This window comes from Bubalus kerabau, chromosome 1 (genome assembly GCF_029407905.1).
Source record: "Bubalus kerabau isolate K-KA32 ecotype Philippines breed swamp buffalo chromosome 1, PCC_UOA_SB_1v2, whole genome shotgun sequence".
NCBI lineage: Eukaryota > Metazoa > Chordata > Mammalia > Artiodactyla > Bovidae > Bubalus > Bubalus kerabau.
The window spans coordinates 198,896,753-198,923,993 of record NC_073624.1 but is presented as its reverse complement, the minus strand read 5'-3'; the positions used below and the strand labels follow the sequence as shown (position 1 = coordinate 198,923,993).

Sequence of the window (27,241 nt, the reverse complement as noted above, 5' to 3'; positions counted from 1 at the left end):
GATTTTCAACCTAGCAATAGTAGGCAGCTCAGTGGGCTCATTCATTTCCCAGACTCCCTCTGACAACACCACATGAGCCTGACACCACCAGCAAGTGAGATGTACTGGGAACACTGCTAGGAACAGGTGACCAGAGGAGGTAGCCTCCTCCTTTGCTGGGCTTGAGATACCCGTTTTCCATCGAAGGATATTAAGGCAGGCAGGCAGAGCTAGCAGGAGAGACCCAGGATGGTAGCATGATCTGGGAAGTCTCTTTGTCCTCTCCTTCCTCCCCTCTGCAGGGGAGCAGGTGGGGGTGGGAAAGGGCAGGAGTGATACTTCTCTTTAGATGATAGATGAAAGAAGAACAACAAATTTTATGAGGGCCATATTATCCTGATGCTAAAACCAGACAAAGATAGCACCAAAAAGCAAGCAAATAACAAATGTACAGACCTATATCTCTCAGGAACATAAATCCTCAACAAAAATCTGCAACAAAATATGGGAAACCAACAATATGTTAAAAAAATTATACCATGATCAAGTGACTCTTATTCCAGGTATGCAAGCTTAGTTAAACATGTAAAGCTCAATCAATGCAATCTACTGTTTATCACCAACATTCATAATGGCATTTCAATTAATGCAGAAAAGCATTTGGTTACAAAATCTAATACCCTGTTTATGATTAAAACTCTCAGCAAATTAGGAGTAGACGATAATTAACACAACCTGATAAAGAGCATCTACAAAAACCCTACATCTCATATGATAGTTAATGGTAGAAGACTAAGATCAAGGTTGGGGCTTCCTTGCTGGCACAGGGAACACAGTGGTAAAGAATCTGCCTGCTGATGCAAGAGACTCGAGTTCCATGTCTGGGTGGGGAAGATCCCCTGAAGGAAGAAATGGCAATTCACTCCAGTATTCTTGCCTGCAAAATCCCATAGACAGAGGAGCTCTGTGGGCTACAGTCCATGGGGTAACAAAGAGTCAGACACGACTGAGCACAGCACTAAGATCAAGGTAAGAAGGTTGACTCTCACCATTTTAATCAACATATTGCTGGAAGTTTTTTTTTTCCTAAGTTATTGCCACTGTAATAGGCAAAAAAATATAGTTTGTAAAAGAAAACAATCTGTAATGTCAGGTGAAATGATTGTCTACACAGAAAATAACAAGAAGTCTACAAAATATAACCCCACAAATTCCTAGCACTAGAAAGCGAGTTCAACAAGATGATTCAAGATCAATACACAAAAACCAATCACATTTCTATATACAAAAATGAACATGCAGAAGTCACAATTTAGAACACAATACCATTTATAATTTCTCCAAAGAAAATACTTAGATGTATACTTAAAGGCATGTCTAGACTTTATATGCTGAAAATTATAAAACACTGATGCTGGGAAATCAAAGCAAAACTAACTGAAAGGAGGCAAATACCATATTTATAGACTGTAAGACTCAACTGAGTAAAGATGTCAATTCTCCTCAAATTCATCTATAGGCTAAATACAATTGGTACCAAAATTCCAGCAAGAATTTTTGTAGTCATAGACAAGCTTATTTTAAAATTCATACAGAAAATCATAGGCCCTAGAATAGCTTAAAATCACTACAAAAAATAATAAAGTGGGAAGAATTACTCTACTTGGTATTAAGTCTTTTTACATAGTCACAGTAATGAAGAATATGGTATTGGCAGAGGGATACATAATAAGTACTTTTTGAATAAGTAAAGCAAAACAAAAATGCTCAAACTTAATACCTATACAAAAATCAACTCAAAAAGAATCATGGCTTACATGTAAAATGTGAAACTGCACAACATCAGTCAATCAATTTTTGGCTGTGTCCCGCAGCGTGTGGGATCTTAGTTCCCTGACCAGGGACTGAACCCTGGGCCACAGCAGTGAAATCATGGAGTCCTAACCACTGGACCTGGTAGCTTAGTTGGTAAAGAGACTGCCTGCTGCACAGCAGACCCAGGTTTGATTCCTGGGTTGGGAAGATCCTCTGGAGTAGGAAATGGCAACCCTCTCTAGTATTCTTGCCTGGAGAATTCCATGGACAGAAGCACCTGGCAAGTCCATGGAATCACAAACAGTCAGACATGACTGAGCCACTAACAACCGTTGGACCACCAAGGAATCTTCTAAATCCCAATTCCCTTATAGAAGAAAACAGCAAAAAGAATCTTTAGGATCTCAAGGCAGGAAAAGACTTCTCAGACATGACACCAAAGCATTTTCCATATAAGGAAAACTTGATAAATTGAACTTCATCAAAATTTTAAAATTTGCTCAGAGAAAGATCCGGTGAAGAAAATGAGAAGACAAGGGAGAGACTGGGAGAAAATGTCTGCAAAATGCTTATTTGACAGAAGACTGGTATCTTTAATATATAAAGAACTCTCAAAATTCAATACTGAGACTTCCCTGGTCTTCCTGTGGCTAAGAGTCTGTGCTTTCAGTGCAGGGGGCCTGGGTTCAATCCCTGATCAGGGAGCTAGATCCCACATGTTGCAACTAAGAGTTCATATGCTCCAACTAAAACATCCCTTATGCCGCAGTGAAGATTGAAGATCCTGTATGCCCCAACTAAGACCTAGTGCAGCCAAATAAATACTTTTTAAAAAACCCTCAATAGTGAAATACCAAACAACCCAGTTAGAAAGTAGACAAAAGACACGGACAGTTATGTGATCAAACAAGTATATAGATGGCAAGTAGTCACATGAAAGATACTTAACATCATTAGCTTTGGGGGAAACGCACATTAAAACGATAAAGAGATACCACTACACGCCTCTCAGAAGGGCTAAAATTTAAAAAACTAGGAACAGTACCAAATGTGGGTGAGAATTAGAGTATGAATCACCCATACTGATGGAAATGTAAAATATTTCAGCCACTCTGGGAAACAGCTTGTCAGTTTCTTAAAAAACTAAACATCTAATTATTGATATCATACGACCTAACAGTTGTATTCCTGGGCATTTATCCCAGAAAAATGAAGACTCACAATCATACAAAAACCTGTACTTAATGTTCACAGTAGCCTTATTCATAATAGCTACAAACTGGAATCAAACCAAGTGTCCTTCGATACATAAGCAGTTACATAAACTGTGGTAAATATTATATGGTACATAGTACTCCTTTGGAGAAGGCAATGGCACCCCACTCCAGTATTCTTGCCTGGAAAATCCCATGGATGGAGGAGCCTAATAAGCTGCAGTCCATGGGGTCGCTAAGAGTCGGACACGACTGAGCGACTTCACTTTCATGCGTTGGAGAAGGAAATGGCAACCCACTCCAGTGTTCTTGCCTGGAGAATCCCAGGGGTGGGGGAGCCTGGTGGGCTGCCGTCTATAGGGTTGCACGACTTAGCAGTACTACTTAGCAACAAAAAGAAATGGACTATTCAGTTAAAGTTAAAGAAGTAGTAGAAGGAGAAGGAGGAGGAGTACAAGTAGTGGAAAAAACAGGAGACATCCGTGAAGTAGAAGAAAAAGGATGGAAAAAAAAAAAAGCATTAATGAAAAACAACTTTCTGAGGAAGAACCATGCTCCGGCACAGCAATTGCTGGCCTAGAGAAGAAAAAGGAAAAAAAAGAGAGTTAATGATGACTACTGGAAGGAGCCATTCTTTCAAAGACTTCATAATTGAATCACCTGGATATATCATGCGTGAGATTCAGTCAGAAATATACCAGAGATGCTCTCTAAAATAATCAGCGGGAGGTTGGATGAAACAAAACAATTAATCATCAATAGCATTTCATATCTACTTGTGCCTTGACGTCAACTCTGTTAATTTTATTATGTCACCATTTCTTAGAATATCTGCTATACCAATACAAATATTTTCTTTGTATTAAAAAAAGAAATGGACTATTGACAGATGCAACAACTTGAACGAAACACCAAGAAATTAGGCTGAGCAAAAAAAAGCCCGTCCTGGTGGATCCTTCCCTGCAGTGAGGGAAGGACATGGCGGCTCCCTTTCCTGAGATCTCAGAAGTGACCTGTGATGGAAAAGTCCAGTACTGGTCAGCCTACAGGCCTGTAAAGAGGAAAGAGAGGACCCGGAACCAGCTGTCCTGACCAACTAGAGAATAGCAGGCAGCAGCAGGGTGGACTGGACGGGCCTGTTGAAAATAAGCCTCAAGAATGCGAGCGACTATGCTGCTCAGATTTCTTTTCACCGCCTGGAGTATGACAACCTGGGTCTGAAGGGCCAGCAAGTTACCTTAGAAGTCACTCGAGCATCTCCTTGGAAACCACATGTCTTTAATCCTGCTGTGACGCAAGAGGCAGTTCAGGACCCCAGGCTTTTCCTTGCTGACAGCCTGGGAGCGAGTGACGTCCTGCTCTGGCCCGCTCAGACTCCTTGCTGTGGACTGCCGCCGCTGGGCACTCACACTTGTGAGGACTTTCCAGGGCGTGAACCCCATCCAGGCCAGAAGGGGCCTGTTAACTGGCGGTACTAGAAAGATCTCCACGCTTTCCTTTCCTATTTAAATCAACTCTTTTCTTCAGGTGAAGACCTTTGATGATTGAAAGGGGAGGAGAAAAGTGTTAAAGAGAAACATATGCTATTCTATTATATAATATTCTTGAAGAGACTTCTAGCCTTTAGTCTCAATAAATAACTCTAGATCCTCTACTTTTCTAGGGGGACATTGAAACTTGTCAATGTAGAACCTGAAGTTTACTCACCCAAGTTCAAAAGGCACTTAAAAAAAATTAGAAATTACAGTGAGCAGCCTTTTCCCAAGCCCACTGACATCTCATACTTTTGGGGTTTATCCCTGCAATGCGTTAAACTACTCCAAATCCTTGGAAGATGGAGGTCATTGTTAATTTCTCATCCAGCGAAAAAACTGAAACGTATGGTACTCATAGTGCTTGGAGAAGGAAATGGCAACCCACTCCAGTGTTCTTCCATGGAAAATCCCATGGACAGAGGAACTTGGAGGGCTACAGTCTATGGGGTCGCAAAGTGTCAGACACGATTTAGCAAGTAAACAGCATAGTATTTAGAAAAACCTTTCTCCTAACCTATGTTCCTTCATCAAAGGACAAGATAATGAGCAAGCCTGGCTCATTTGCTAATCAAAACAGCTGTGAGCCTTAGTGATGATTGTGGCGCCTCCTCCCCTTTCCACACGCGTGCGCCTTGCCCATCGCAGTCGTCTTGAGTTTCTTTATTGGAGGGGGCTGTAGGCAAGGCCTCTGTGAATTGTTTAGTGGGTAATTCTGCTGTTCTGCTGTTGTTTTTTAGTCATTTATTTGTCTCTGACTCTTTGCCACGCCAAGTACTATATAGCCTGCCAGGCTGCTCCTGTCCATGGGATTTCCTAGGCAAGACTACTGGAGTGAATTGCCATTCCCTTCTCCAGGGTAATCTTCCCAACTCAGGAATTGAACCTGCGTCTCCTGCTTAACAGAATTCTTTACCATTGAGTCACCTGAGAAGCCCAATTCTGTTGACTATTGAAATTTTAGGAAGTAGTCACAAGATAAGCGTCGGACACAACTGAGCGACTTCACTTTCACTTTTCACTTTCATGCGTTGGAGAAGGAAACGGCAACCCACTCCAGTGTTCTTGCCTGGAGAATCCCAGGGACGGGGGGAGCCTGGTGGGCTGCCGTCTATGGGGTCGCACAGAGTCGGACGCGACTGAAGCGACTTAGCAGCAGCAGCACCAGCAGCAGTCACAAGATAGAGCATTCCCAAAAGGTGTTTTTCTAATCAATGGCAGTCTCAAGAATTGGGACCTTTGAGCAAAGAGAAGGAGACATCACTCAGTATGTCAGAAGGTTCCTGGCTCCTTGATGCTTTCCCAGGTGTTCATTCCTGGGCCTGCCTTTTCACTTATCCTCCTGAGGCATCTAGTTGATGAATGTTTTCTCTTTGGTGGGAATAGTAATGTCCTATAAATTCTTGGTATGAAGGTTTCCATGTCAAACTCGTGTTTGCCTTAAAAAAAAAAAAAGTCCATGCCCAAAGGTTACATACTGTATGATCACATTTGTAAATACTTCTGAAATAACAAAATTTTAGAAGTAGGGAACAGATCACTGGTTGCTAGGGATTACAGTGAGGAGGGTAGTTTTGAGGAGAGGGTAGGAGAGAGATGAGTATGTTATAAAATGTAAATTTTATTTAAAAAAAGGGAGGTCCTTGTGTTGTTTGGTATTATAACTGGTCATTATATGAACCCACACATTGTATATATACAATGTCATATAAAACTTCACACAAACACATACACAGAGGCACAGACCACAAATGAATACAAGTAATACTGGGGAAATTTGAATAAAGTAGGTGGATTTTATTAATATCAGTATCTTGGTTATGATATTATGCCATAATTTAGCAAAATGTTATCACTGGAGTAAACTGAGTGTAATGTACTGGGATTTATATTATTTCTTATAATTGTGTATGAATCTATCATTTGAATAAACACTTCAATTAAAAGAAGTGAAAGTCAGATTTATAACTTGAAGCTTGAAGTTGGTAAATATGGGACAATCAGAAGAAGTTGATTGCAGAATATATAGATTTTATTGATCTAATTTTAGATACTGAAAAACATGAACAGAATAACTTGAGATAGTTTTACATAGAGATTCTATCCGTAAGGGATTCCATAAGGTAATTAGGATATTCATCACTACCCCTAAGCTTTAGTGGAATTCATGCTCTTCCAACAATGTTCTTTGATACCTCTGAAATTTAATGTATTCAATAGTACTTGGAAATTGGTTGATATAATTTTTAATGTCAGTGACTGGCAATTTTTTCAGGTGTTTCTGAAGGGAAAATTCCTGTGTAAATTTAATTTCCTCCAAATATTTTTCATTTGCAAGGAGTAATCTCTCCTTGTATTCAAGTTTTGTGTTCTTCTCCAGAAAACATAATTTTTAATTAAAGTATAAATTATAAGGAAAGCATAGCCTATACTCCAGCTATTTTCCATTTTTGTCCTGAACCGAGTCATGATGTAGTCCTCTGAGATATTACGTTCAATACACTGCCAAGTTTATCCTTTTATAATAATTAAGGTCATTGTAAAGAATGTATAATATAAATCACTCCAAGATATACAAAATATCACCTGTTCAAAGCTATTTTCAGCACATTTTCAAGAGGCTTCCCATAAAGCAACTTTCAAATCTGAATTTTTTGGGTGATGCTTTATAAGATACCTTATCTTCCCTTGTCTCCCTTAGTATGGATTTGAAGAAAGCTCAAAGTGGATAAGATTAAAATATCAACTTGTGCTAACATTCTCATTTTTTCTCCAGAAGATGAATACATAGAAGTGCTCAGACCACAAATAGATCAACTTATGCCTGACTGTGGGAATCCCAGGTGGCACAGTGGCAAAAAAAAGTCTGCCTGCCAATGTGGGAGATGCAAGAGATTCAGGTTCAATCCCTGGGTTGGGAAGATCCCGTGGAGTAGGAGATGACCACCCACTCCAATATTCTTGCCTGCCAATATGGTTTTCACCACTATGTGGAACAATTTTCACTTGGGCTTATTCCTGAGATTCTGGCCCCATTCATCCATCATGTATAGAAACTTATTTAAGGGTTTGAGTCTAACCTGGGGTAGGTCTGTGGTGGCAATAAGGATCCTAAAACCACCTTTACAGCAAGATTAAATTAATGTGTAAGAATGTAATGGAGTTAATTCAGATGTGTGTGTGTGTTAGTTGCTCAGTCATAGGCAGACCAGAAATTACATGCCTAAGAGTCCTTCAGATTAGTAATGGTCTGAGTCAGCAAGAATTCCCGGGGCACTCCCACCTCCAAGAGCCAGTGGAAACCAATAAATTCTCCGAAGCATGTTTGCAACGAGAGGGGCAGGCATGTTGCCAATACAGTCTCTCTGTAGAGATCATCTTGTTATGACATCAACCATAAGAGAACTGTCAGCCCATGAAAGACAAAGCAAATGCAAAGAGATCTTTCAATACATAAAATGCGTAGACCTTGGTTAATATTTTGAAAATACATATGCATATTAGATATTTTGTAGTTGGTGTTAATTTTATAGATTTTGTAAATTCTATTACTATTTGGACTTTTAACAGGCCTTGTTTTACCTTTTAATCTTTCCAAAATATACCCCATAGCCTTTAAACTCTTGAGAGTTAATTAAATTACAATTAAATGGTATCCTCAGCAGCAGAGAACAATTTCATCAGTTAGGAAAGTAAAAGTAGGGCTTTATTTTCAGGGTTTTCGTTATAAAAAGGATATCATTAAAGGAAGGATGATTTTGTGATTCCTAACTGATAAAGTACCCACTCCAGTGTTCTCCAGTGTTCTTGCCTGGAGGATCCCAGGGACGGGGGAGCCTGGTGGGCTGCCATCTATGGGGTCGCACAGAGTCGGACACGACTGAAGCGACTTAGCAGCAGTAGCAGCAGCAACTGATAAAGTGTAAATGGAAAAAAAAAAACTGATCTTGACCAACATCAATATCCAGAATTATTTTCTATAACTTATATTAACACCAAGGAATACTCTTATTGTGTAATGAGGCAGACTGAAACAGTAATGTGGTAGACAGCCAATTGTTAAATAATGAAGAATTTTGTAAGACAGCTGATGTCACATTGATAACTTGGAATTGGCCATGGTGGGAATATTTAAGTTACGAAAATTAGCAAATTCTACAAACCACCGAGAGCTCCCCTTTCCTCCCCAGAGCGCCAGTTGTTAAATACTTACCAGCATACCACTGGAGTTTATTCATACTAGTAGAGAAAGTGGCTTATTCATTTGTGATTTTGAGGAGGAACTGAGGGAAGTCCTACACATCTTAAAGTAACTTCTTAACTAGTTTGCCATGATAAGCATTGGACCATTGTTAGATAGAGAATTATATCCAGCGAGTCAGTCTGATAGTGAATTACAACCTAGAAAACTATAATAAATTGTTATCTTGTCTTGTACAATTTACAGAACTCTCAACATGGTTGGTGTCATTTGATCTTTACAACCATCCTGGAGAGCGGATTTCATTACTATTCTCATTTTATAAGTGTGGTAACTGAGGCTCAAATGGATTTAGTATCTTTTTTGAAGGTTACACACCAGTGATGGAACAGATAAACTTACACTATACTTTGTATATCTAACTGTAGAATACCTTCCACTGTGTTGTGTTTCGGGCTTCCCTGGTGGCTCAGTTTAGCCCCAGGGGTTTGCTTTCATCTTGAGTGCTGCTTTAGACCTCTATCTGTCAGTAGCAGTCAGGGAATTAGAAACCACTCTAGGTATTTCAGGGCTTCCCTGGTAGTTCAGATAGTAAAGAATCTGTCTGCAGTATGGGAGACCCAGATTCAATCCTTGGGTTGAGAAGATCCCTTGGAGAAGGGAATGGCAACCCACCCCAATATTCTTGTCAGGAGAATTCCATGAACAGAGGAACCTGGCGGGCTACAGTTCGTGGGGTCCCAAAGAGTTGGACATGACAGGGCAACTAACACTTTCACCTTCTAGGTATTTCTAGCCTTTATGAAGGCTTTTTTTTTTTTTAATGAAAATTTTATAAGGTCTGGAAGATAAAATAAGGAAGGTGATATCTAGAAATCAGTAACTGTAGGAAGTTGCTCTCACTCTCAATCTTGAAGATATTTGGAAAGCTAGCTTTGTTCAAGAGTCACTGTAGCAACTCATGTTTTTCTAGTTAATTAGTGGTTTGTACACTTTAGGGTGGGTCAGGTTGGAGAATAGGAAATGTACTAAAGAGGTCAGGGAGAAGTTATCCTACCAACTTTGTTCTATTGCAGGCAAAAAGATCTACAGTGAGGTTGATTAGAACCAAAGAATGATTTTAGAATTAGCTCAAGGTCTAGAAGTGAGATTAAAGTGGAATTAGTTTCAACACATTTAGATCTGATTTATTTTCCAAAGACAAAGGTGCCCTTGCTTCCTGTCCGAGAATGCATGATATTCTTCAGGATCGGTTTCAAAGTGATCTGGGAGTCTACAGTTTGTATAAAGAGATGTAATTAAAGGTGAAAAAGAGCCATTTACTACACCAGGGATCAACAAAACTTGGTCTAGAAGTCTTTTACAGTTCAACGTGGTTGAATTTATTTGCTCACATGAGGCAATGCAGAGCCAATGCCAGTGAAGAATGGATGGATAAGATACAAAGCAAAAATGCTTCACAACAAAACAACTACTTATTTTTCTGTTGTATATCATATACATAAACATATTTACATATTATATGCATATATATTACATATTATATGCATACATATTATATACACTATGTGACATTTGTTGATTATATATTATCGAAAGGCATATGATATTATACACATACACACACATTTAGAATGTAGATAGCTATAAACTCACATTGGCACCCTTTATGATTGCCGACCCCACCCTTGATCTTGTCCAGGCTCAGCCAATGGCCTGGTGGCAGTCTCATGCCACAATAGAGAATCCATAAAACATATAATCTACTTGCAGACAGTAGAGAGACATATGGGAAACTCACATTAGTGAGACCACAATGCAGAGATTGTAAAGGGAGAAATTATGTTTGAGGTAAAAGAGGGTAAGAATTAGCCCTTTGGTGGGACTGGAATGTCAACATCATCAGGCTAGGTCATTTGAAATGCATTTTGTTTTTCAGGAGCTGAAAATTTGTTAACTTACAATAGATTCATTTTACTCACATTTCTTAGGCTTGAGACCTGACAAAGATTTAAGTTGATTCTCGCATTTTTTTACCTTAAACTTCCCGGGCTGTTAGAATCCTTGTTGCTTCATTTACTTTACACGTGGAAACTCTGTATTAGGTAGAGGACAATTTTAGATCTTAATATACTTCTAAGTTTCTGGCTCCCTAACATCTGTTCCCTCATGTTTCTCAACCCAGGGGTTTGATGTCTGTTTAAAGGATAACTGACGTGGCATTCACTAAAAGGAAACGTGATGAAAAAGGTGGCAGTGTTCTCCAGCTCTCCCCACAACGAAATCATATCCCTTTGTTGGAAGGCAGTCTCTCTGAGTGGTATCAAATCACCATAAAAAAAGCTCTGGCTTTTCCCTCAGCATCAACTGGAAAGACAGGGGGGCTTTATTTTCTGATCATTTGACATTTGATAACCTTCATTTAGGGGCTTCCCAAGTAGCACTAACTGGCCCACTAAAGCGGGAGGTGCTGGAGACATGGGTTTGATCCCTGAGTCAGGAAGATCCCCTGGAGGAGGGCATGGCAGCCCACTTCAGTGTTCTTGGAGAAGAGACTGGCAGGCTACGGTCCACAGGGTAGCAAAGAGTGAAAACATGACGGAAGCAACTTAGCATGCAAGCACAAACCTTCATTTAATATTGATTCATGTATTATTTTGGCTGCATTGGGCCTTAGTAGCAGCATGCAGGATCTTTTGTTTTGGCTCATGGGCTTAGTTGCCCCTTGGCATGTTAGATCTTAGTTCCCTGACTAGGGATCCAACCCGCATCCCCTACATTGAAAGGTGGACTTTTAACCTCTGGAGCACCGGGGAAGTCCTGACAGCCTTCATTTAGCTTACTGAAAGCTACTGTCTTTGAGAAAGAAAAGTTGTGTGCCATAACACAAACACACCTTGATTATTAAACTATATTCTGACTCTCAACAGCTCTCAGCGCCTTCGTTACTACTCCTCTGCTCCTAGTCATCATGCTGTGCGTGCACTGTTACAATAGCTTCCTTAATGGTTTCCCTTTTAGCCTAATTCCTTCAGAGCAAGCAGAGAGACCTTCTTCAGATGTAAATTGGATTATGCCAAGTGAAAAGTGAAAGTGTTAGTTGCTCAGTCGTGTCCAACTCTTTGCCACCCAATGGATACTGGAGAGGGTAGCCATTCTCTTCTCCAGGGGATCTTCCTAACCCAGGGATCGAGCTCAGGTCTCCTGCATTGGAGACAGATTCATTATCATCTGAGCCACCCAGGAAGCCTGAATTATGCCAAGCTCCTTGATAAATCCCCCAGTGGCTTTCCTTTACATTTCTCATTTGTAAAAATGGATTTAACAAAAATGCCTACTCACCGAGGTTCTGAAAATTAAATAAGTATGTGGTATATAGTAGGTACTCAATAAATGTTCAGTAGTATCATTGCTAATATTATTATGTTTGTTCAATATGTAATGAGTTGATAGTGATTTGCTACTTAAAACATTTTTTTAATTACTTGTGATGTTTCAGTTGATAATTTTTTGGAAGAATTATTAACCATTGCTAAATAAATTAGTCCCAGCTACTACACATTTTGGAATGCTGTATACACAGAATGCATATGTGGAAAGCAGCTTCATATGCAAATGACTGCCTGATCCTGCTTATTTGTTTGGGTTTGTATTTGAAGATGGTGCTTTCCAGGTGGCTCTAGTAGTAAAGAGCCTGCCTGCCAATGCAAGAGAGGTAAGAGACTTGGGTTTAATCCCTGGGTCGGGAAGATGCCCTGGAGAAGGAAATGGTAACCCATTCCAGTGTTCTTGCCTGGAGAATCCCATGGACCAGAGGAGCCTGGCGGGCTATAGACCACAGGGTCGTAAAGAGTTGGACATGACTGAAGAGACTCATCATGCACACATATACTATTTTTTCTCTTGTAAAACACTTTAAGAGCACATTACGCATCATTTACGGTCATCTGAGTCTTCTTGTACCTCAGTTTCATCTGCTCCAGAAGATGAATACATTTCTCTTCCAGGTGCCCCTCAGGAAACCCTAGTGTGAAATTCAGGAAAGCCACATTCAGGTCAGAATGACCCAGTCTTGCCAGGAAAATCCTATGGACGGAGGATCCTGGCAGGCTACAGTCCAAAGGGTTGCAGAATCGGACACAACTGAAGCAATTTAGCGTGTGCGTGCACGCACACACGCACACACACACACACCAAATAAACTCTCCAAATTTTGGAAAAAACTAACAATTTTCATGGAATGTGCAAAATAAATAAACAGGCAGTATCATAATTCTTTTTCACATATTTTCAATATTCTGTTTCATTATCCAAGGAACCAAGGCAGTTTACAAAAATACTCACAGTATAACAAGATAAAAATAAAAGGGAGATAACATATGATAACATACACAATATAAGATTATTCCAGAGCTGGTTCACCAACATGCTTGTCAAAAGGTACATGGACTGCATAGAAATAGGTTAAAAAGTTGGTTCTAGACGTCCTAGAAATCAGTGCTGGAAGCAAATATAAGAGTTAAATGATTTATGACATCTGTAAGATGAAAACAAAGGTCTGTCTAATCAAGGCTATGGTTTTTCCAGTTGTCATGTATGGATGTGAGAGTTGGACTGTGAAGAAGGCTGAGCGCCGAAGAATTGATGCTTTTGAACTGCGGTGTTGGAGAAGACTCTTGAGAGTCCCTTGGACTGCAAGAAGATCCAACCAGTCCATTCTGAAGGAGATCAGCCCTGGGATTTCTTTGGAAGGAATGATGCAGAAGCTGAAACTCCAGTACTTTGGCCACCTCATGCGAAGAGTTGACTCATTGGAAAAGACTCTGATGCTGGGAGGGATTGGGGGCAAGAGGAGAAAGGGACCACAGAGAATGAGATGGCTGGATGGCATCACTGACTCGATGGACGTGTGTCTCAGTGAACTCCGGGAGTTGGTGATGGACAGGGAGGCCTGGCGTGCTGCGATTCATGGGGTGGCAAAGAGTCAGACACGACTGAGCGACTGATCTGATCTGATCTGATCTGAAGATGAAAACAAACCAGCTCTCTAAAAGAAGTATGGCTTTTCCTGGTATTGTAACATAAAAGGAATTTGTTTCTTCGGCCCTCATATAAATGAAATCATGCTGCTGCTAAGTCGCTTCAGTCGCATCCGACTCTGTGCAACCCCACAGATGGCAGCCCACCAGGCTCCCCCATCCCTGGGATTCTCCAGGCAAGAACACTGGAGTGTGTTGCCATTTCCTTCTCCAATGCATGAAAGTAAAAAGTGAAAGTGAAGTCACTCAGTCGTGTCTGATTCCTAGCTATCCCATGGACTGCAGCCCACCAGGCTCCTCCACCCATGGGATTTTCCAGGCAAGAGTACTGGAGTGGGTTGCCATTGCCTTCTCCGAAATGAAATCATATGGTATAGTAAATATCATCCTTAAAATATTCTGATAGTAACTACTCTAATGAGTTTCATAAGGCTGTTTCTTATAATATCCCTCAATATCAAAACAGAAAGAAGAGTTTGGTAATTAAAACAAGTCTATGAAGATGTTTTTGAGGGGGCAGTGGAAGAGACACAAAATAGTATGGGCCAGATACATCTGACTAAATCCAGTGATAAATTTGAGGGTATCTGTAGAAATTGAATTGTATATTTTTTAGAAAAGCCTCCAAAAAGTATTTTTTAAGATGAATTTTTGGCGTCATGCAAACAAGCAGCTTAAAGTTGTAGTATTAAACGTATGTCTCCCTTGCTAATTAATGGCAGACATATTAATTAGATGGACATCCTCTTATCAAAGCTAAGGCTAATCAGTACATGTTAGAACAAACACTAATTTCAAACAATGTAACTTCCTAGTGAATTCCCAAGGATCAGTTCAGTTCAGTTCAGTCGCTCAGTCGTCTCCGACTCTTTGCGATCCCATGAATCGCAGCACGCCAGGCCTCCCTGTCCATCACCAACACCCGGAGTTCACCCAAACTCATGTCCATTGAGTCGGTGATGCCATCCAGCCATCTCATCCTCTGTCATCCCCTTCTCCTCCTGCCCTCAATCCCTCCCAGCATCAGAGTCTTTTCCAATGAGTCAACTCATCGCATGAGGTGGCCAAAGTACTGGAGTTTCAGCTTCTGCATCAGTCCTTCCAATGAACACCCAGGACTGATCTCCTTTAGAATGGACTGGCTGAATCTCCTTGGAGTCTAAGGGACTCTCAAGAGTCTTCTCCAACACCGCAGTTCAAAAGCATCAATTCTTCGGCGCTCAGCCTTCTTCACAGTCCAACTCTCACATCCATACATGACAACTGGAAAAACCATAGCCTTGACTAGACAGACCTTTGTTAGCAAAGTAATGTCTCTGCTTTTCAATATACTATTGAGGTTGGTCATAACTTTCCTTCCAAGGAGTAAGCGTCTTTTAATTTCATGGCTGCAGTCACCATCTGCAGTGATTTTGGAGCCCAAAAAGATAAAGTCTGACACTTTTCCCACTGTTTCCCCATCTATTACCCATGAGTGATGGGACCAGATGCCATGATCTTCGTTTTCTGAATGTTGAGCTTTAAGCCAACTTTTTCACTCTCCACTTTCACTTTCATCAAGAGGCTTTTTAGTTCCTCTTCACTTTCTGCCATAAGGATGGTGTCATTAGCATATCTGAGGTTACTGATATTTCTCCTGGCAATCTTAATTCCAGCTTGTGCTTCTTCCAGCCCAGCATTTCTTATGATGTACTCTGCATATAAGTTGAATAAGCAGGGTGACAATATACAGCCTTGATGTACTCCTTTTCCTATTTGGAATCAGTCTGTTGTTCCATGTCCAGTTCTAACTGTTGCTTCCTAACCTGCATATAGGTTTCTCAAGAGGCAGGTCAGGTGGTCTGGTATTCCCATTTTTTCAGAATTTTCCACAGTTTATTGTGATCCACACAGTCAAAGGCTTTGGCAGAGTCAATAAAGCAGAAATAGATGTTTTTCTGGAACTCTCTTGCTTTTTAGATGATCCAGCAGATGTTGGCAATTTAATCTCTGATTCCTCTGCCTTTTCTAAAACCAGCTTCAACATCTGGAAGCTCACGGTTCATGTGTTGCTGAAGCCTGGCTTGGAGAATTTTGAGCATTACTTCACTAGTGTGTGAGATGAGTGCAATTGTGTGGTAGTTTGAGCATTCTTTGGCATTGCCTTTCTTTGGGATCGGAATGAAAACTGACCTTTTCCAGTCCTGTGGCCACTGCTGAGTTTTCCAAATTTGCTGGCATATTGAGTGCAGCACTTTCACAGCATCATCTTTCAGGATTTGAAATAGCTCAACTGGAATTCCATCACCTCCACTAGCTTTGTTCATAGTGATGCTTTCTAAGGCCCACTTGACTTCACATTCCAGGATGTCTGGCTCTAGGTGAGTGATCATACCATCATACCATATCTTGGTCGTGAAGATCTTTTTTGTACAGTTCTTCTGTGTATTCTTGCCACCTCTTCTTAATATTCTGCTTCTGTTAGGCCCATACCATTTCTGTCCTTTATCGAGCCCATCTTTGCATGAAATATTCCCTTGGTACTATCTCTAATTTTTCTGAAGAGATCTCTAATCTTTCCCATTCTGTTGTTTTCCTCTTTTTCTTATCCTCTATTTCTTGATTTACTCTATTTATTTCCTCTATTGATCACTGAGGAAGGCTTTCTTATCTCTCCTTGCTATTCTTTGAAACTCTGCATTCAGATGCTTATATCTTTCCTTTTCTCCTTTGCTTTTCACTTCTCTTCTTTTCACAGCTATTTGTAAGGCCTCCCCAGACAGCCATTTTGCTTTTTTGTGTTTCTTTGCCATGGGGATGGTCTTGATCCCTGTCTCCTATACAATGTCACGAACCTCCGTCCATAGTTCATCAGGCAGTCTGTCTATCAGATCTAGGCCCTTAAATCTATTTCTCACTTCCACTGTTTAATCATAAGGAATTTGATTTAGGTCATACCTGAATGGTCTAGTGGTTTTCACTACTTTCTTCAATTTAAGTCTGAATTTGGCAATAAGGAGTTCATGATCTGAGTCACAGTCAGCTCTCGGTCTTGTTTTTGCTGACTGTATAGAGCTTCTCCATCTTTGGCTGCATAGAATATAATCAATCTGATTTTGGTGTTGACCATCTGGTGATATCAATGTGTAGAGTCTTCTCTTGTGTTGTTGGAAGAAGGTGTTTGCCATGACCAGTGCGTTCTCTTGACAAAACTCTATTAGCCTTTGCCGTGCTTCATTCCGTATTCCAAGGCCAAATTTGCCTGTTACTCCAGGTGTTTCTTGACTTTGTACTTTTGCATTCCAGTCCCCTATAATGAAAAGGGCATCTTTTTTGGGTGTTAGTTCTAGAAGGTCTTGTAGGTCTTCATAGAACCTTTCAACTTCAGCTTATTCAGTGTTACTGGTTGGGGCATAGACTTGGATTACTGTGATATTGAATGGTTTGCCTTGGAAACGAACAGAGATCATTCTGTCATTTCTGAGACTGCATCCAAGTACTGCATTTCGGACTCTTTTGTTGACCATGATGGCTATTCCATTTCTTTTAAGGGATTTCTGCCCACAGTAGTAGATATAATGGTCATCTGAGTTAAATTCGCCCATTCCAGTCCAGTTGAAAAGAATGCCTGGGATATATCATTGTTAACAGTTAACAGTTGCAAAATGTTTACTAAAAGTAATTATTAATAACTATTTGTATACTTACATGGCTGAAAAGACCAGCATATATAAGAAAGCCAATTGTACACAAGTAAATATTAGTTTTTTTGGTTTAAAAATCCTCTCATTCATTGGGACTTGACATTTGGAATAAGAATGGATTAAGAAGTATTTAACTACAGACCATAGTCATTCTCTGACTGGTGCTGTGTCTGTGAGTGTTAAAATCCACAAAGCTGTGCTTAGTAATAGGTCTTGATTTTCTCTCAGCCCTTTTCTACTCATCCTTCATATGTATGGAGTTGGTTTAGTTCAGCTTGATATAAGTCACTAATTTAGGATCCCACTTTCCCTACTTGCTTTCTCCCTTCCTTTTTTCTTTCCTCCTTTCCTCCTTCTTTCTTTCTTTGCCTAGACAGGTTCAATCTGGAGCAGCAGCAGTTGGACAATTTGTGCCGGGATCTCCTTGTTTACTTCTTGTTACATCATGAAAAGCGGCATAAATTCATGGACTTTGGAGTCAGATGTATGTAGTGAAATTTTACTTCACCATTCACTAGTTGAGTGATCAAAACATTGCCTAGACTGTCTTCTCTTCAAGTCTGACTTTTCTCATCTATGAAAAGGAGAAAGTGATACTTATCTACAATAAAAGAGATGGTTTCTAGAAAGTGCCTGACTCTCTTTGTTCAGGCACTCAGTAGTTGTTAGTTGCACTCTCTCCCATTCATTATTATGCTTCCCTTGTAGCTCAGTTGGTAACGAATCTGCCTACCATACAGGAGACCTGGGTTCAATTCCTTGGTCGGGAAGATCCCCTGGAGAAGGAAATGGCAACCCGCTCCAGTATTCTTGCCTGGAGAATCCTATGGACAGAGGAGGCTGGCAGGCTATAGTCCATGGGGTCGCAAGAGTCGGACATGACTTAGCAACTAAACCACCAAAGCTTATAGGCAATATTGATAAAATTATACTAAAAGTGACATTTATAAGTGGATCCTTATCTCAGCAACTGGGGTTAGGCTTTACTTCTGTAAAAAGAACTCAGATCCTTCTATTTGACTTAGTACCTGTGGCAGGCAGAATAATTGTCCTCCCAAATATGTTCACATCCTAATCCCCAGAACCAATAAATGTATTATCTCACACAGCAAAAGGGGCTTCACATTAAGTGAAGGATTATGAGACAGGGATTATCCTGGATTATCCCAGAGAATTCAGTGCAATCACTGGAGTTCTTATAAGTGAGAGAGGAAGGCAGGAGAGAATCTGAGGAGATGTGAAGATGGAAGGAGAATTTAGTGTTATGTGATGCTGGCTTTAAAGGTGGAAAGCAGCCAAGAGACAGGGAATACAGGAAGCCTCTGGAATCTGGAAAACACAAGGAAAGGAATTTGCCCCTAAACACTCCACAGTCTTGCCAACGACGAGATTTCAGCTCAAAGATAACAATTTTGGATTTCTAACATCCAGACCTGTAAGATAGTAAATGTGTTGTTTTAAACCACTAAGTTTGTGGTAGTAGGAAACTAATATTGGCTATTCTCTGCTTGTCTTGCTTCCAAAGGCTCTGTTACTTGTAAAGTGTGCAGGCTAAAGGAACTCACTGCAACTCAATTGGGCTCATTTGAAGACTTTTCAGTGGATGGAGTTAAGAAATATTTATACAAAATTCCTCGCACTTCATGATGATATCTCTCATCCAAATTCAGGATTATTGGCTGTTTAGGTGGTCTCTATTTTCATCTGTATCAATATCAGAGATGGTAGAATAAGATTCATAATTACTCATTTTGCTTTATCCCACATTACACATATAACAGTCTCAGAAAAACAGCAAGACTATTACCAACAACATGGTTACTGGAAAGTTAAAAAAGAAGAAAAGAAACCTTTTTGCATTTTTTTGTTCTTAGGATAAAATCTATGAAGGATGTATAGTTAGATTACTTTATTTTAAAATCACTTGGGATTACAAGCTTTAAAAAAAATCAGTTTATATGTACAGGATGAAAATCATCATTCTTTTCCTCTGTTTACCAATCATGACCCCAAAATCTACCAGATAATTATTTTCATTTCTTTGGATAATGTTTTAGTCTACTGAGTTTATTAATAATTAGCCTTTATTATAACAATTGTATGTAATTGGGTTTTTCTGATATCTGGAAATGAATTCTAAAGCCAGATTCTATTTTCTGTTTTGAAATTTTGGTCATGACTTTGTTTTCTTTTCAATACCACTGATAGATTTCTAGTGAGATGTCAAGGTCTGGTTTAAAGGCATGATGGAGGAAGCTGAGGACTGTAGCTTTGGTTTGGAGTACAAACACTCCACAACTAGATTCTCTTTAGTATTCCAAAACTAGGATTAAGTTGATTAGATAGCTTCCAAAAACAAGGGATGAGGTTTCCTAGGTGGCTCAGTGGTAAAATAATCTGCCTATGAATGCCGGAGATGTAGGAGATGCTGGTTCAATCCCTAGGTTGGGAAGATCCCCTGGAGAAGGAAATGACAACCCACTCCAGTATTCTTGCCTAGAAAATTCCATGGACAGAGGAACCTAGCAGGCTACCATTGGGTCACAAAGAGTCAGACATGACAAAGAGACCGAGCATATGCACACACACATGAAAACAAGGGATATCTCATCACTAAGGACTCCAATAGCTATAGTAATTTTAGACTACAGAATCTATTCCATTGTGAAGAGACCACATTAATGTCTCTTAGCTCATATGAGTCCAGAACAGAAGAGTAGAGGTAAAATATGGAAAGGCAATAAGATACAAGATGACTCTGGCTTTCACTGTCCTAAGTATAAACTGACAAGCACACACTAATATATATCAGACTAATATGGCTAGAAAGCAGCAAGTATTGACATTTGGTTGAAGTTTTTTCTTAGTTAATATCAAGTCACCCAAGCTGACAGAACACAAAGCATTAAGTCACAGTCCAAAGGGTTAGGTCTGCAATTGGCAGGGTTTCAGCCAGAAGCTTAGGTAGAGCTGCCTGGTGACTGGAGCAGCTGCTCTGAAATACAAAGCTCTGGCAGGGTGTGGCCAGTTTTGCCAATTAGAATACAAACCTGAAGCCAGGGAGCCTCACAACAACAGTGAGATAGTCAAGAGATTATATTAGAGCAAGGCCAAAGAAGTGAAATCAGGACTGAACTACAGTTCAGAATTCAAGTATTCTCATGGACACAGAGCCAAGCCACACAAGAAATGATATAAATAGGAGAGACAGTGGTGAGCTGAACCAAAAGACAGGAATGAATGCCTAGTAGTCAGGATTCTTCAGTTGCAAACAAAGGAAACATTCTGGTAAAGCATGCGAAACAGAATTGAATGAAAAGCATTGCCAGCCAAGTGGGGAGGGGGTTTGGTTGTCGTGGGTGGTAAGGATGGTCTGACAGAATTAACAGGAAGTGGATAGCAGGAGGGCCAGGTTTGGGTAGGATCTAAAATGCTCCAAAGGCTGGGAAGTAGGATCATAACCACTGTTTGAGAGCATAGATCACAGCCCTAACCCTAACCCTAACCTTAACTGTATGGCCAGCATGCTGCATTTAGATGGAGTTTGATTGCAATTGTTTTTAGAGTCCTTGTCTCTCTGCCGAAGATTTAAACAGGGCATCCATTGGCATTGTTTGGGCAATGGGTTCTCCTATTACTCTTCCCCCACCTGATAACACACCTACAGGGAGCCAGAGCCCCAGGTCAAAGAATACCGTGAGATGGAGAAAAGTTATCAAAAGGAAATCTGGGTGCCATTGTTGTTGTTCAGTCACTAAGTTGTGTCTAATTCTTTGCCCCGCCCCCCAACATGAACTGCATCATGCCAGGCTTCCCTGTCCTTCACTATGAACAACAATGGCACCCACAACAGGAAAGGGTAAGCAGATGCTGGACAGCTAATATACCATGAATGTCCAAGTATATATGGTAAAATCAAGAAAAATAGGGCCTGGAGCAGATTTAAATAATGATTTGCTCTGGACCACAAATTCAGTTACATGATTCTTGGGCCTTAAAGCTATAAAACAACTTGAGGTCTGATATTTTCAACAACTGATTATCATTCATGTTGACCTAGAAAATGCAGTTTCCTAAGGGTCACATGGTGACTAGCAATGACCATGAATTTAGTGCTTTCTTCATGCTAGATACTGTGGTAAGTTGATATATCATTGCATTTAATCTTCCTGATATCTTTATGATGCAGATATTACAGATTCATTTTACAGGTGAGCCAACTGGGGTTTCTGACAACTTAAATTGTTCAAGGAAGAAAAATGGAAATTGAAAAGTAGTATAATTCAAATTGTAGAAGAGTTAGAATGAGGGCTAAAGGAAAGTGAGGTTCTAACTAAGGTATCCTCCCACGTCAGTTTTAACTTTTGTTGACCTTGAGATCTTGTTCAGTCAGATATGGTATCAGCAGCATAATAGGAACAGGTGGGAGGATGAAACTATGTAGAGAATTCAGCAGTACTACTCGGTGAAGAGAAGGATGAAGCGAAGATCAGGTGCAGCCAAACATGACAGAGACTCAAGAAACATAATTAGACACAGATTCTGACCCCACTCAAGGTAGTCCTTTGTTCACTGTCCAAAGGGCACATGAAGTTCAGACATGGCTTAGATGAGCTTTGGAAACAATGTAGTGCTACGCAGGAGAAGGATACAGTAATCCAGTAAGCCCAGTCAGGAGGTGATATTTAAAGAAGTTGAGTCGTTGGAGCCTCAGAGCGGGACCATAGCCAGTGACTTAGGGTCTAGCCTGAACTTGGTTTAGGGAACAATTTTCCACACCAAGTTTATACTTTTTCTCTATTGGATGGGACTCTGGGACAGGGTACGTTTTTTATTATAAAGGGAAACCAAAGGAGAAGTCCAGGACTAGAGACTGGGAACCATTATAGGGGTAACAGAGAGAGAAGTGGCACAGTTGGAAGGCTGCTCTCTAATGCAGAGCTCCTCCTTGGCATTCTGCATCTTCAGCTGGAGGACTGCATGATTCCTGTGGGTGGGGCCGATGAGACACTCAGTCTTGGTCACATTTGGCCCATGAGCTGGGATGGGCTCTTGAGGAAGATACTGGGGAATATAACATGGAAGGGGGCTTCCCTGGTGGCTCAGACAGTAAAGAATCTGCTTGTAATGCAAGAGACCTGGGTTCAATCCCTGTATTGGGAAGATCCCCTGGGGAGGGGAATGGCAACTCACTCCAGAATTCTTGCCTGGAAAATTCCAGGGACATAGGAGCCTGGCAGGCTACAGTTTATGGGGTCACAAAGAGTTGGACATGACTGAAGTGATTATCACTTTCTACAAACATAACCACGGAAAACAAAAGGAGACCAGGGTGAGGAAAATGGAATGGGGATCAATGATTATGGTCATCTTTAAACTTTGGCTTCATATGTGATCCAGAATTCAAACTGCTATTGAGAATATTACAAAAAAACACACAAACAAACATAGCTTTAGTTAATTCTTCCATTTATCACAAAACAGCTTTCTTTGAATAGCCAAACTTGTTTAAAAGCTGCCAAAATTCAGGTCTGTTAATGGAAAAAACAAAAATTAAATTGCCTGCCTAGGGATTTAACTGCTCTTTTTAGCAAGATACTTTTAACACTTTTCAGGGTGTTTGTAGCTCTCCTCTGTAGAGAAGAGCTCCTCTCTTTTTTTACTGAAGTTCTTTCTCTTACAAATGCATTCTTTCCTCTGTGAGGTTTTAATGTTATGTTGTTTACAAATTGTTTTTTCTTACTTACATCCTGTCTAACCTTTAGATTCTCTTTCACTTATAGATGATACACTATATATAGAAAGTATTCCTTTCAAGAGTGCTACAGACTGAATTGTGAGCCCCCCGCCCTCCCCACCCAAATTCATATGTTGACACCCTGTGCGTGTTTGCATGCAGAGTTGATTCAGTCATGTCCAACTCCTTGTGATCCCGTGACTGTAGCTCACCAGGCTCCTCTGTCCATAGGATTTTCTAGGCAAGCACACTTGGGCTTCCCTGGTGGCTCAAACAGTAAAGCATCTGCCTGCAATGCAAGAGACCTGGATTCGATCCCTGTGTCAGGAAGATCCCCTGGAGAACGGAATGTTGACACCCTAACCCCTAATGTGGTAGCATTTCTAGTTGAGACCTTTTGTATGTAATTAAGTTTATATGAGGTCATGAGGGTGGGTCTCTCATGATGGGATTGGTGCCCCTTTAAAAAGAGGAAGAGTGACAGATTGCACGCATCGAGAAAACGTCATATGCGTACATGATGATGTACATGTACATGCGTACATGATGTACATATGCGTACATGATGCGTACATGATGACAGATTGCATGCATCGAGAAAAGGTCATATGCGTACATGATGACATCATCATGTACATCAGATGGCAGTTAGCCATCAGAAAGCCAGGAAGAAAGCCCACGAATCAACCATACTAGCACCCTGGTGGCTAGACTTCTAGCTTTCAGAACTGTGAGAAAAATTTCTGTTGTTTAAGCCACTCAGTCTATGATATTTTTATGTCAGCCTGAGCTAAGACAAGGAATCTGAAAGATGTGATTATAAAATACAATACTGAAGATTATGACTATAAAATACAATAAAACCTCTCAGAAAAGTTGATTCTTACATTTTCATTTTTGCCAACTACAGAATACTTAAAATAATTTTCTTGGGCTGTGTAAACCGGTGCCTTGACCCTTTCTGACTTTACTCGTGTAACAATCTAAACGAAAGGTTGCTAAGTGACAGCTTTCCCCAAATCTGACCTAGCTGCTGTCTGTGACTGGTTTTCTCCCAGAATCCTTCCCTTGCTGCCCCTACTTCAGGCTTGACTGGGGAAGAGGTTATTTTTCTATTCTGAGTAGAAGATGCATCTTTGCTCCCAGGCTCTGGCTATTGCTAGTGTCTCATTTTGCATTCTTCCTGCTTCTGCTTGACCATATTTTAATGTTTCTTTTCCTCTTTTTTTTTTAATTTTTAAGAAAATAAATGTTTTTTGAGGCCACATACCTTACATTTTTTTCTCCTTCTAGTTTTATTGATATATATTGATGTAGAGCATAAGATTAAGGAGTACAACACAATAATTTGGCTCATATATACATCAGGAAATAATCACCACACTAAGTTTAGTGAATATCCATCATCTCATGTACATACGAAATAAAAGAAAAAAATTCTCCCTTTAGATGAGAACTCTTAGGATTTACTCTTTTTACAACTTTCATATACAACATACAGAAGTATTACTTATATTAATTATGCTGTACATTTAGCAGTTATTTATCACATAACTTCCAATAATAAGACTATTTAGTTTTTCATGTTTTAAAATTATATTTATTTATCAATGGCTGTGCTGGGTCTTAGAGAAGGAAATGGCAACCCACTGCAGTGTTCTTGCCTGGAGAATCCCAGGGACAGGGGAGCCTGGTGGGCTGCAGTCTATGGGGTCGCACAGAGTCAGACACGACTGAAGCGACTTAGCGGCAGCGGTGCTGGGTCTGCGTTGCCGTGTGCAGGCTTTCTCTAGCTGTGACGAGCAGGGGCTATTCTCTTGTTATGCGAGGGCTTCTCATCGCAGTGGCTTCTATTGTAGAGAACAGACTCTAGGGCACACCCGTTATAGCAGTTGAAGTTTGTGAGTTTCAGCAGTTGTGGTACATGGGCTTAGCTGTCCCATGGCATGGAACTTAGCCAGGGATCAAACCCCTGTCCCCTTCATTGGCAGGTGGATTCTTAACCACTGGACCACCAGGGAAGTTGCATTTATTTTTTCTTAATTACATCTGTCCTCCACATAAATGAATGTTTCCTCTATTTTTATTTTGAAAAGTTCTGGTAAAGGTTTTAATCTCATTTTGTAGTTTATATTTAACAGTTTATCACTTGTACATCTTGGGCAAATCAGTTTATCTTTTGAGACCATCCTTCTTCTTTCCCAAGAGGGAAAAAACTAATATCTGCTATACTACTTCATAAGCTGTTGTCAGAATCAACAGAAAGAATCATATACATCAGAGTTTGTGCAAACATTGCTTGTTACATTGTTAGTTGGAAAATAGCTCTCTGTATTTAACTCAGCCAGGTTGGCCACATAGTTGATGAGTGAGTGAGTGAGTCAAAGTCGCTCAGTTGTGTCCGACTCTTTTCAACCTCAAGGATATACAGTCCATGGTATTCTCCAGGCCAGAATACTGGAGTGGGTAGCCTTTCCCTTCTCCAGGGGATCTTCCCAACCCAAGGATCAAACCCAGGTCTCCTGCACTGCAGGTGGATTCTTTACCCGCTGAGCTACCAGGGAAGCCTTACACAGTTGATACACTACACCAAAGTAGAGTGTAGATTAATTAGTCTTTGGTGCTTATTTATATTTTTAGGGCATTTCTTGACCAATATGTGCAAAACAAGTTTGGCTTGGGAGAATATTTTAATAGTATGTATGAGGGGCAGAGGAGAAAATGATTATAACACAGATCTATATGTGTTATAATTATATGCTTATAATCTTTAATGATATCCTGGAAACTTGTATTTATTAAATTTATCTTTTGAAAAATGCTTTTTTTTTTATCATGTCCTAAAAGTTTTTTGCTTGAGAGAAAAAAAAGTAGGTAATTTTGTGGAAAGTAAGGCTGGCCATTTTTTTCTGAGATTTTAACTGAGACAAAAAAGGAAATGGAATAGCTTTCCGGCTTTTAAAACCCTGATTGACGGCCTTATTCCTAAACTCTCTCCATTCTGGTTGTATGTGTGTGTCTGTGTGTGTAAATTGGCATGGTTAGGTAACACAGTGAGTGTGAAAAGAGGTGAAAGAGATACAGTAACAGAAATAAAGACTCAAAAGATGTAAAGGAGATATTGGAATATTTATACTATTAAAGGCACCCAGAAATTTTGCTTTCTCGTTCCTTCCCAAATTCCCACTTGATAAATTGTTCTTTCCTAAGGAATTCATGATAGTCTTAGACCGAAGTCATTTTGAAGTAACCTCCAGCCTTGTTCTAAATCTGCTTTTATCCTGTTTTTCATAATAATAACAGTTGTTGCATGCCCAAATGATGGGATGAACATTTGCTTATATCTATAGAGACATAAGGGCTCAGCAGTAGAGTCTACATACAATGCAAGAGACTGCCTACAATGCAGGAGAGGTAGGTTCGATCCCTGGGTCAGGAAGATCCCCTGGAAAAGGAAATGGCAACCCACTCCACTATTCTTGCCTGGGAAATCCCACGGACAGAGGAGCCTGGCAGGTGACATTCCATGTGGTCACAAGAGTCGGATCATCACCACCATAGAGATATAAATTCAACAAAATAAAGTTCTGGGTGATAAAAAATGTGACACTGCTTTGGGAAACATGAAAAATATTAATAATAATATAAACACCTAATGAGTAGCAGATGCTAGGAAACATGTGGTGAAATTAACTATAGATAACATAGCAGATAAAAATTATGATCTGTCTGCTTATGCTGAGACATCATGCTACAGAACAAAGAGTTTTGGTTACTGCTACTGCTGCGTCACTTCAGTCGTGTCCGACTCTGTGTGACCCCATAGACAGCAGCCCACCAGGCTCCCCTGTCCCTGGGATTCTCCAGGCAAGAACACTGGAGTGGGTTGCCATTTCCTTCTCCAATGCATGAAAGGGAAAAGTGAAAGTGAAAGTGAAGTCGAGTCCGACTCTTCTCGACCCCGTGGACTGCAGCCTACCAGGCTCTCCGTCCATGGGATTTTCCAGGCAAGAGTACTGGAGTGGGATACCATTGCCTTCT

The 27,241-nt window shown here is 40.3% G+C and overlaps 2 protein-coding genes across 8 annotated transcripts in view; one reads left to right on the top strand and one right to left on the bottom strand.

Moving 5' to 3' along the window:
• CEP120 (centrosomal protein 120) overlaps positions 1-4,510 on the bottom strand; it is a 168,478-nt gene extending 163,968 nt beyond the window's left edge. For all 7 annotated transcript variants that reach the window (XR_008703234.1, XM_055549356.1, XM_055549355.1 and 4 more), the window contains exon 1: positions 4,246-4,510. The gene's annotated coding sequence lies outside the window, so the exon portion shown is untranslated. The remainder of the gene's footprint in view (positions 1-4,245) is intronic.
• CSNK1G3 (casein kinase 1 gamma 3) overlaps positions 1-27,241 on the top strand; it is a 410,789-nt gene that overhangs the window by 264,681 nt on the left and 118,867 nt on the right. The window lies entirely within an intron of this gene.